This window comes from Engystomops pustulosus, chromosome 1 (genome assembly GCF_040894005.1).
Source record: "Engystomops pustulosus chromosome 1, aEngPut4.maternal, whole genome shotgun sequence".
Taxonomy (NCBI): Eukaryota; Metazoa; Chordata; class Amphibia; order Anura; family Leptodactylidae; genus Engystomops; species Engystomops pustulosus.
In genome coordinates, this window is record NC_092411.1 from 286,743,252 (window position 1) to 286,755,756 (window position 12,505).

Genomic DNA, 12,505 nt, shown 5'->3' on the forward strand with positions numbered 1-12,505 from the left:
TTCGCTACGTCTCCTTTCAACGCTACAAATATTCTAAGGTCAAATAAAGTTCAATTCATTGTTGCTGACTGGACGTTTCGACATAAAAGGCAACAGTTTACGTCCAACCAATAGAATTGTGTTGACGGGACTGAGATTCTGAGGCTCGGCCCAATGAAAGGTGACGTAGTTCAGTAGAGTGAACACATTGGTTAGATGATATCTATACGTCATGGATGAAATTGTCTCCAACAATGAGTAGAGCCCTTCTTCATTTACTGGGCTACACTCTGGAGTTCACATAGCTGTGAGGAGGATCTATCTACTACCACACAAATGCTAATGTATCAGGCCTTCCCTTGGAACGTTTAATATCCATGGTGAGTAGTAGAAGCCATGTGTCTACTGTTTCTAAGATTTGACTTTGAGGGTTTTTTTGGAGTTTAAATTGCTTCCACATTTGCGAAATAACATAGACTACATCTCTTTGATGGATCTTCAGTTTGCCATCGATTGCATCCTGGTTACCCTCCAAACCACTGTTGTATAAAGAAGAGGACAGCCAATAATGTTTTTATCGATTTTTAGTTTTATCTCGTATCAATAGACGGTATCTATCTCATGTAAATCACATATCATCTCTATGCTTCTATGTATCCATCTATTGATCTATCTACTGTTTACAACATAATTCATATCTAGGAATCTTATATCTATCTATCAATATCGATAGCTATATACCTAACAATTTCTTATCTAAGTTTAACTAACAATTTGTTTGGACGAAAGTTTTTAAAAAATTTGCAAAAGAACTATTAAATTGGGGTAGAGTACAGAGACCTGATAGGTTTTGCATTTGGAGAAAAATTAAAAAATGAAATGTATCAAATTATAATACCGAGATTTCAGAATTATACTCCTCTCCATTTCGGAATGTTCACAAACAACAGTTGAAACATTTATCTTGTTTTTAGATTTCGCTCGCTTTTAGATTTCACTTAAACGCCAATGTTCAAAAATACTTTGACATCCGCAGATGGATAAAGGAGTTATTTTATCATTTGTAGATTAGTCGATTAATGTATACAAAATATTTTCCCATTAACTTAGTATTAAAGAAAAAAAAAAATGACTCGATTGTGAATATATTTAATTTACACACCAAATTCTTCTTTAGAGAATATTCAAAGAATCTACCGTAATTTAGATGATTAGTGTCACACTGATTCTATAAAGTATAAAGTTTCTTATGACTTAATTAAAAAAAATTTTTTATGTTAGCGTGACCATTTTTATTACATTTCAGCATCTTTTTTCTTACTATTTTAGTTTAAAGATCTCACTTAATAAAAACCGATAGATTCTAGCGTAAATTAAAAATTTTGACCAAATCAGATAAATGAGAGACAATACTCGAGAAGTTTATTAAAAAATTGTTACGGTTGAAGCTGCGACTATAAATTATTACCTAAGCACTTTTGATTGACGTTGATTTATTTTAAAGCAATTTTACAACATTTTTGGAAAATTGCCTAAATTTACATTGCATCGGTGCAAAATTTAGATGTTAAGAAATAAAACTATGGACATGAACTCCACCAACTGTTATAAATGCTTCGCTAAATGCAATAGAGTCAAAAATTTTAGACTATGATTTTTGATTTCGGTGTTTGAGTCTTGTCATGTTTAGTGTTACCCTTAGGACCTTCGCCTTGAGCTGTGCGCTTTCCATAGATCTTCAGATGAGGTGGCACGGAAACATGTCTTGATACATGTTTTGTAATTGCACCTTAGTGTTCTCATTAAGATGCATCCCGCTTAAGGCTACTTCTAGACTTGCGAGAGTTTTTCCATCACTGCTAAAGACTATAGAGCTAAAACTACTAGATGTTGGCGATTTTGTTGTTAATATTTTATGGGTGCAGCTCAAAAATTGAAGTTCATAATTCTGAGCCATGATATTGAACAATGAAATGAACTTATCTGACCTTAAACATCAATCGAGTTACCTTGATCTTCATCAGGTACCGAGTCTTAATATTTCTCAAAAATTAGCTTCATGCCTCAAGCTTTTTGCTGATTATGAAAACCTCTTTTAAAATGACCAGTACTTTTTTATATGAAGGTTCCAACCTTATTTAACTATTGGTCACAAAAATACTAATTGCTTTTCTTATATAATATAGATATTGATTGTTAGCATATTCCTAATTTTAATAAAGTTTCAGGCTTCCCTCCATCATAATCGTTTTAGTCATTTTCAGTTACTTGTCACCCGCTGGGGCTGTGAGATCTTTCTAGAACCTACGAGGCACTAGGTTTGGTTGATGCCACAATCCGCTAGAGCTGTGCAATGCTGGAGTTTCTGGTGGTAAAAATTGGCACATCTATGATTTTCTAATATCAGATCAGAAACTTTTACTTTGGTTCAAGATTGCTGTAAATGATACATTCTGCTCTTCTGGTAAAGCAACTTCTCAAGCACAACACCTGCCATACCTCTTAGGGTGACCTACCCATCCTATTCAACGTCCTTCTTACTGCTATATTTTCAAAAATACTTCCTGTCACACTCATTTTTTCCTATAACTATTTTAGTTCACATTAACTTTCTGGGAGAATCAAACCATCATCATTTGGGATGAAAAATATGATTAAGGAATCTTTCCGAAACACGTAGACCGTGAGCTGTGGTTGTGCGTTTCCCATGTCTTGTTTATGATGGATTTTAAAGAATGAAATAAAGAAAATCTACATGTTTTTACGAAAATCCTGGATTGTCTTGTGAGCTGGATTTCATCTGGTTTTTGATTATCTGTGGACTTGGAACAAAGTTTATCCGCGCTCTAATCTACCAGGACTAACTGCATAGCCCTCCAGTGAGCTGACTCTCCTTCCTGTATTCAAAAATATGTTGTAGTCTGTTGTGATTCACAGGGTCAATGCTTCATCAAAAAGTGGATTTCCATTTAATGTACTAGCACTTGCTACCATGAAAACACCGGGCACATATAACAAATTATTGCCAAGTAGTGTATTTGGTTCTGTAGCTACTCTTTATCGGCCATTTTGAATTTTGTATTTTCTCTTTTCTCAGTGATCCAGTTTAGAAGTCCAGGGATAACAATCTGTTCCATGTGGCTCTGGCCACAGGGATCCCCCTATAATAATGAGAATAGGGGTACCATTTTAAAACAATTATTTAGCAGTTTGTCGAAAATGTGTTCTGACACTTCTTTGACTGTCTATGGAAGTATTCGGTTATCTCCAGTAGATGCAAGTGCCAGAGGTGTCTGGGCTCAGCAATTTCCATCTCTCTCATCCTATTGAATTAGTGAGAACAGGACCCCTCTTCTCAGTGGGGGCCCCAACAGTTAGAAGCTCATCTATTAGAATGTGAGCCCCTATCCTCGGGATAGAGTATAACAATCTGAAACTTGTTGCAACCCCAAGATTATATATTTGTTCAGTCTTGTGGAACTCTTCATCTATCACTTTGATTTCTAAATCTCACCATCTAATGACAAAAATCGACTTCGATATTCGATTTGATGTAAGATTTTGTTATTTATGGTTTTTATGGTTTGGTAAATTTGGGTGCTCTCTTGCTAAAAACGTATATGTGGCAACAATGTCTATTTTCTGGCTTTTCAGTCTTTCTCATCCTAATTCTTTCTCTCTGTTCCTCTCTCCCCTTTATCTATACAAACCTATACTTCTACATTGAATTTCTAAACTCTTGGAGGGAAGCTCTTTAATGGGAGCTCTTCACATCAAAACAATCTACTCTTAAATAAAAGATTCTGCCATGGATTTGCAGGGGAACAATCGTCAGTCAAGTTGGATTACAGTTATTTTGTGGAATAGCTTGGCAATTGTTGTCGCTTTCCTTCTATCATTTGGAGCTGAGGAATCATTGGAAGAAGGATTAAGTGGTGGATCTAGTTCTAACATCGTTTTTGAAGACCTTGGGTGAATTAAGAAAACCACAAAAAACAGAATATCAAAGATGATTGACCATTTTTTGGAATACAATGCTTGAGGATTATTATAAGATTGAGTCATGGGGAAATACAAAACCTCACCACAATGTCTATTCTTTGTAATACAGTTTCCTTCGGCTTTGTACTTATTGGATACAAAACATCTGTGGAGTCTAAGAACATTTTTGACCACTCGATTTGCATAGCAATGGAATTAATGAGGAAAGTAGAAGAGAGATGAACTTTTGTATGTTTCAAAAACAAAAATTATATTAAAAGATTGAGAGAAAATTCAAAAATGTTTATTCCCATTCAGCACTTTTTGATCGTTCTGGAACCCATAGAACTCGGGAGATGGTTTTTCTTTCCAACGTGGCCCAGATTTAAGTGGATGGACTGTTCTACAGTCCCCTACATAGGTAGGTATATGGGAGTGCTGCTGTGTAGGAAGAACTTCCAGTGGTTTCTATGGTGCCAAATTTAAGATTCTTTTGCCCAATTTTTTGTAGCGGTGTCATTGACTAGAATAGTGGATGTAAATTATTGCCTGTTTAGAAGATAGATAGATATGTTACTTCTTAAAATTGTGCAAATTTTGACCAAAAGTCTCCACTCCTACGGTCACATCAAACAAAGCCGACAAACCTGGGTGATGTGTATCTGCGCCTGTATATTTCCGTAATGCAAAATTCGGCAATTGTGCAAAAATTTTGTCAATACTCTTTCTAATGTTTGATAAATAACACAAGGCAAAACTCAAAGACCACGACGTGGTGGCACAAGATACATTGATTTTAGTCAATAGATTTTTTCTTTTTTTTTATATTATATTAAATGCTTTATTAGTATCAAAGGTAAAAGGGAAAAAAGCCATACATAGATACCTGTCATACAACATTGTGTATAAATGTATAAATTGCAACATTGATTAGTAAATCCTAATCCTTAAAATACAAATAACAAATACAGTACATGTACCTCTTCGGAGACACCCCACCCTCCCTGCTGGCCGAAGAGAGAAAAAAAAACCAAAAACTCCATATCTATATGTTTCATATCTTCAACCCCTTATTTTCAGAAGCGTTAAATTTGAACCAATACAATTCATACATCATAACACATTTAGAAAGATTGTGCCAAATGTCTTTATTAGGGAGCTCTTTTGCGCCCAACTTATGCACAATACATAGGATCGCAATGTTCATTATTTTAATAATGAGTTTACCAAATTTTTTAAATAAGCTCTCGTTTTCAATTCAATTCAAAGATAGCAGTAAAAATTGATGGTTCAATGTGAACCTGCAAAATATTGCCAACATATTCAAAAACCATATGCCAGAATAACTAGACATTGCCGGTTCATATGTAACATGTTCTGCCTCCGAGGAGCCACATCTTTTGCAGTTGGAGATGTCTTTTAGTTTCAATAGATTTTATTTCAATAGATTTTTTCTTGTTTTAAAAAAACTTGCTTTAACATAAAAAAACAGGACAAACCGCCTGGATTAGCCAATGGGAACCTCCACTTCTCAAAGGAGTGATCTGAGTTAATTGAAAATCTTTTATGTTCCATAAATGCAGCTGCAAACACAGTAAAAGGTATTAGTTTGGAGGTGATGAGCAGTTTTACTAGTGCAGGGACAAGGCGTTTTGATCCTTTTGTTTTCTTCGACAACTATATACGGCCCATCCTGTCCTCTATTACACAGATAACCCACAATCTAAACGAACGCTATATAATCCTTCATTTCTCCTGTGGTGGCGCTGCAGGGAAACTGATCATTAGCTCCAGGATTTCCCACAGGTCACATATTAGCATGTTGTTAAGGGACAGCACAGACTCATAGGGGGGGGGGGGGTCTAGTGTAGAAAACCCTGGAGAGCTACAATATGTATTGAAGCAATAAGAAAAAAAGTTACAGAACTGATATTATCTCCATAAAACCTGGAACACTCAAGATTTGTCAGTTTAAAATTCGTCTCAAACCTCAAAGACAGAAATCATGTGATGTCCTCAAGACAGGGCAGGGGCTAGCCTTTCTATCACCTGCAGACCATGCCCTGCATCGGAATGTCTTAGCCAAAGCCAAAGTGGTTGTTTAAGCCCAAGTGTTTCACCCAGAATTCGACACCTGGGGACCCTATTACAACCAACTCTCTGACTTATCTACGGCACTTAGCAGCTGAAGCCCAATTATCTCACCCAACACTCTACATCTAGGGCACATGTCCCAATTACTACCTACCCTCTAACTTTCCCATGGCATTCAGTATCTAAGGCCTAAGAGTTCCCAGAAAGCCAGAAACCATGGCACATGTACCTATTACACTCCACCCTTTGACTTTCCCTGAAATCAACTAACCGAAAAAGTTATGAAAAAATACATTTAAAAACTTCTTAGAAGCTGTCGATTATACCTGGTACTATCTCCACTATTAAGAAAGGTCTCCTTCGTCACTTTTTGACCGCAGCCCGTACAGTAATCCCCAGACATTGGAAAAGTCCACAACCTCCTACGATAGTTGAGTGGGTTCAGGAGCTCGGTTTTATCCGGAGGATGGAAGAGTTGGTAGGCCCTAATAAGAAGAACACAGCATGGGCCTCATGGGACATATTTTTGGACTCTCAGGAATTTCATGATCTCCTCCTGTCATAGATAAAATGTGCAATAGCTCTCCCAACCTTCAATAGAAAGGTCTTACGGGATCCCTATCCCTTATGTGTGTGTCCCCCCTCCTCTCCCCCGCTTCACCCTTCCCCCAATTTCCCTTTTCTTTATATTCATGTGATTGTTTTTCATGATTATCTTTTATTAGCTTGTTATATGTTATAGTAGTTACTTTGCCCGAGATGGCATTAGGGGGTCTTCATCCTCGCTGATTTACTCTTTGACTCTCAGCCCCATATGAGCATATGATCTTTGTTGCTTCTGACCCTGCGCGGTCAGATTTATTATGCCATCTCCTGTTTGTACTGATTCCTGTTATGGTCTCCCAATAAATATTGATTATACATAAAAAACTTCTTAGAAGTTTACGAAAAAAATTAGGTATATTGGTTAAATACAGTAGGCTTAGCTAAGAGGGAGAATTCAGGATGTTTTTTAAAGGTAGATTAGAGTGTAAAGGCGAAAACCTTGAGATCACTGAAAGAGCTCTCTTATTTGAAGATCCACAACTACTATTTGCCTCCTCTGGGTACAGAACTGTATGTTGAATTCTCATAATGTGACTTATTGCTGCTGAATTCCTCCCCAAATGTCATTACATCTCCACACTACGCACCCAAAAATATCAAAATCACTTGCAGTATAATGTCACTTGGATAACAACATTATTCTCCTTATTTATATGTGTCCACCTCATAACACACCTAATCATGTTGTCCCCCCCCCCCATAAATTATAGTAAATATTATGCTTTGAATACAAAGTCCCCCTGACTGAAAGAATACAAAGCCCCCCACAGATTTGTGTTTATCATAGCAACCCCCTGAATTAATTATATACATTTTGCTACCCCATCCCCACAATAAATTATATCATTTATTTATTGTACACACAGGTAAGTTCATATCATGTAGTGCTGCATTCCAGTTAATTTATACAATAAAAGTTTAAAAATAATAATAAAATGCTATTAATAGGCGGGATTACAACCAAACCAACATACCTATTACTGAAGGAACAGATTCCCAACTCTAGACAGGGCTGTTTCTATAACTTTGCATCTCGTCAGTAAAGTGTAGGGAGCTGGTTTATCTGAGTGAGAGGCTTTTGAAGGCTAAGAAGTCTTAGAAGTGGCTTAGAAGTCTTTGATAGACACTCAGGAATTCTGGCTAGAAGAACGATGATGTCTGGACCAGAGATATAGATCTGAGTGTCATCCACATAGGCGTGAGGAAGGCCCCGGTCCAAGGTGTGTCTGGTGTCTGTTATCTCACAATTTTTTTTTATTTTATAAATTCTTTATTTAAGATTTTTTTTAAGATAATTACATATGCTTCAACAACACAGACACAATCCATATGTATATAACAATCCCTTCCTCCCTCCCACCCATTAATACATAGCATCAAAATAATGATTTCACCGGTTACACAAACAAAAAAACCTGACCCTCCCCCTCATCCTCCACTCATCCCTCCTTAATCTTCTGGATTATTCTTCAAGAAGCCTCTTATAATATACTGTAGCCTGGAACTCTACCCAGTTTCCCCAAATCTTCTGGTAGGGACACATGTTTTCCTCTCATATAAGCTGTTAGCTCCTCCATCCTCCTTATCTCCTCTACTCCCTGTATCCACTCTTTACATGTAGGCGCGCTTGTGTTCTTCCAATTTGAGGATATACATGCTCTTGCTGCATTAGCTAGGGGGCCCACCATTGGGGATCTATATCTCTCCAATGGAATTTTTAACATATGTATCAGAGCGGTGGATCTAATTCTATGTCACGCTCATCTAATTGGCTTAACACTCGTCCCACTAAGTTCCAAAGGAGACGGATTTTGGGACCCTCCCAAAATATGTGTATCAAGGAGCCCCTTTCCCCCCCACATAGTGGTGAAATAGATGGATACAATGGGGGTCATTTACTAAGGGCCCGATTCGCGTTTTCCCGACGTGTTACCCGAATATTTCCGATTTGCGCCGATTGTACCTGAATTGCCCCGGGATTGTAGCGCACGCGATCGGATTGTGGCGCATCAGCGCCGGCATGCGTGCGACGGAAATCGGGGGGCGTGGCCGAACGAAAACCCGACGTATTCGGAAAAACCGCCACATTTAAAAACCGAAAAAGTGTCGCTTGGGGAGCGCTTACCTTCACCTGGTCCGAGGTGGTGCATTCCGGCGCGATGAGATGACTTTCAGCGCAGCAGCGCCACCTGGTGGACGGCGGAGGAACTACCTTCTTAAATCCCAGCCGGACCCGAAACCTGTGCAGAGAACGCGCCGCTGGATCGCGAATGGGCCGGGTAAGTAAATTTGCCCCATTGTATTCAATACAACTGGAACTCTATACCACCTTGATAATAATTTAAACCCTCGCTCCTGAGTATTGGAGGCTATTTAATTCAGATGATTTTGGGGCAGTTGAGCAGAGGGTGGATGCTTCATTATTAAAGGTGGAGGTGTCCACTTTAGGTTTTGCAGGCAGGTTATCTCCATAGGATTCCGTAACTTCCAGGTTGGGAACGTCCCCTGTGATAGGAGCCTGGGATTTTATGTAACACCACACTTCATTTATATGTTATTAGTGCATGTGGCAGCAGAAGACCCTTGTTTTTGATAGACACTATGGAGACGTAGTTACAAACACATTTTTTTATATGCTGAGCGGAATCATAGAATTGTTTGTTGCTGGAGTGGAGCCTCGGTAGAGCGGTGATCCGTGTTCACTGAGAACCAGAAGACAAGCGCTGAGCTGGAGATCTTTCATACTGGGCATTAACCATTCCCCATGTAATTCTGCGACAGCAGGCGACCTCTCTCAGCAGGTTGTGGTCTTTATCCATAGGGTGCACTGGTCCCCTTCGAAAATCCAAAAGCCTTGTCTCCGACTCCAATCTATTTCCTGCTCTTGTCAGTTATATAAAGCGGCTTCTCCTATGGGAAGGTGCCTGAGCACAGATTCCATGGTCCTGACGTACCAACATCTCCTGTCCTGCTCAGCATGATGGGACTACTCTAGGAGGAATTCGATTGTAGGTTTCCCGCACAGCAGTCTGGGTCCACATATGAAGTTGACATGGGTCCAAGAATTATTATCACGGGTGCTTCCGCGATCCATGTCCCGGATCGCGGGTACACCGGTGCTCCTCTGCCTGCCACCCGGTCCCCATCCCCCTGCCACCGTGGGCCTCATACCATCTTCCGCGGTGGTCCAGAGGGTCCACTGGTCCACAGACTCCTCCCTCATAGAGACTTTTAGTTCTGTTGTCTGTGTGACCCGTTACAATTATCCACCGATAAATCACTTTGATGTCACATGGATAGATCTATCGCGCTGCTGACCATTAGAGAATATGATTTAAATATGTTCCACAATTTTTCACAAATAAGATGAAGAGGTCGTAACTTCTGTGAAATTTTATTGAACCCACATTTCTAGAGCAAAGGGCTTTATCGATTGCCGACATTGAGCCTAATAGTTGTCAGCTCTTGTAGGGGACATAATATTGTCTCCATGTGGTAAAATGTCAGCAATTTTCTTAATTTTTTTATAGTCACAAAAACAGACCAGATATTTCCATTGTTGCAAAAAAGTGAGGCTCTCAACACCCCTCCCCATTAACTGTTTGTGGACCCTGTAAGTATCCTACCACCGAGCACTTGTCAGTACCGTATATACTCGAGTATAAGCCGAGGCCCCTAATTTTACCACAAAAAAGTGGGAAAACCTTTTGACTCAAGTATAAGCCGAGGGTGGGAAATGCATTGTTCACAGCCTCTCCAGTATGTAGCCAGCCAGCCCCTACCCCAGTGTATATAGCCAGCCCCTGCCCCAGTGTATATAGCTTGCCAGCCCCTGCCCCAGTGTATATAGCCAGCCCCTACCCCAGTGTATATAGCCAGCCCCTGCCCCAGTGTATATAGCTTGCCAGCCCCTGCCCCAGTGTATATAGCCTGCCAGCCCCTGCCCCAGTGTATATAGGCAGCCCATGCCCCAGTGTATATAGCTTGCCAGCCCCTGCCCCAGTGTATATAGCCTGCCAGCCCCTGCCCCAGTGTATATAGCTTGCCAGCCCCTGCCCCAGTGTATATAGCCTGCCAGCCCCTGCCCCAGTGTATATAGCCAGCCAGCCCCTGCCCCAGTGTATATAGCCTGCCAGCCCCTGCCCCAGTGTATATAGCCTGCCAGCCCCTGCCCCAGTGTATATAGCTTGCCAGCCCCTGCCCCAGTGTATATAGCTTGCCAGCCCCTGCCCCAGTGTATATAGCCTGCCAGCCCCTGCCCCAGTGTATATAGCCAGCCAGCCTCTGCCCCAGTGTATATAGCCTGCCAGCCCCTGCCCCAGTGTATATAGCCTGCCAGACCCTGCCCCAGTGTATATAGCCTGCCAGACCCTGCCCCAGTGTATATAGCCTGCCAGACCCTGCCCCAGTGTATATAGCCTGCCAGCCCCTGCCCCAGTGTATATAGCCCGCCAGACCCTGCCCCAGTGTATATAGCTTGCCAGCCCCTGCCCCAGTGTATATAGCCTGCCAGCCCCTGCCCCAGTGTATATAGCTTGCCCCTGCCCCAGTGTATATAGCTTGCCAGCCCATGCCCCAGTGTATATAGCCAGCCCCTGCCCCAGTGTATATAGCTTGCCAGCCCCTGCCCCAGTGTATATAGCCTGCCAGCCCCTGCCCCAGTGTATATAGCTTGCCAGCCCCTGCCCCAGTGTATATAGCCTGCCAGCCCCTTCCCCAGTGTATATAGCCTGCCAGACCCTGCCCCAGTGTATATAGCCTGCCAGACCCTGCCCCAGTGTATATAGCCTGCCAGACCCTGCCCCAGTGTATATAGCCTGCCAGCCCCTTCCCCAGTGTATATAGCCTGCCAGACCCTGCCCCAGTGTATATAGCCTGCCAGCCCCTGCCCCAGTGTATATAGCCTGCCAGCCCCTGCCCCAGTGTATATAGCCTGCCAGCCCCTCCCCCAGTGTATATAGCCTGCCCCTGCCCCAGTGTATATAGCTTGCCAGCCCCTGCCCCAGTGTATATAGCCAGCCCCTACCCCAGTGTATATAGCCAGCCCCTGCCCCAGTGTATATAGCTTGCCAGCCCCTGCCCCAGTGTATATAGCCTGCCAGCCCCTGCCCCAGTGTATATAGCCAGCCCCTGCCCCAGTGTATATAGCTTGCCAGCCCCTGCCCCAGTGTATATAGCCTGCCAGCCCCTGCCCCAGTGTATATAGCTTGCCAGCCCCTACCCCAGTGTATATAGCCTGCCAGCCCCTGCCCCAGTGTATATAGCCAGCCAGCCCCTGCCCCAGTGTATATAGCCTGCCAGACCCTGCCCCAGTGTATATAGCCTGCCAGCCCCTGCCCCAGTGTATATAGCTTGCCAGCCCCTGCCCCAGTGTATATAGCTTGCCAGCCCCTGCCCCAGTGTATATAGCCTGCCAGCCCCTGCCCCAGTGTATATAGCCAGCCAGCCTCTGCCCCAGTGTATATAGCCTGCCAGCCCCTGCCCCAGTGTATATAGCCTGCCAGACCCTGCCCCAGTGTATATAGCCTGCCAGACCCTGCCCCAGTGTATATAGCCTGCCAGACCCTGCCCCAGTGTATATAGCCTGCCAGCCCCTGCCCCAGTGTATATAGCCTGCCAGCCCCTGCCCCAGTGTATATAGCCCGCCAGACCCTGCCCCAGTGTATATAGCTTGCCAGCCCCTGCCCCAGTGTATATAGCCTGCCAGCCCCTGCCCCAGTGTATATAGCCAGCCCCTGCCCCAGTGTATATAGCTTGCCAGCCCCTGCCCCAGTGTATATAGCCTGCCAGCCCCTGCCCCAGTGTATATAGCCAGCCCCTGCCCCAGTGTATATAGCTTGCTAGC

General features: G+C 42.4%; 1 long non-coding RNA gene across 1 annotated transcript in view; it reads left to right on the forward strand.

The window, feature by feature from the left end:
* The first annotated feature begins 201 nt into the window (after positions 1–201).
* LOC140083235 (uncharacterized) overlaps positions 202–12,505 on the forward strand; it is an 85,340-nt gene continuing 73,036 nt past the window's right edge. Inside the window, exons 1-2 of the long non-coding RNA XR_011849937.1 lie at positions 202–359; positions 3,730–4,381. This is a non-coding gene — a long non-coding RNA (uncharacterized lncRNA). The remainder of the gene's footprint in view (positions 360–3,729; positions 4,382–12,505) is intronic.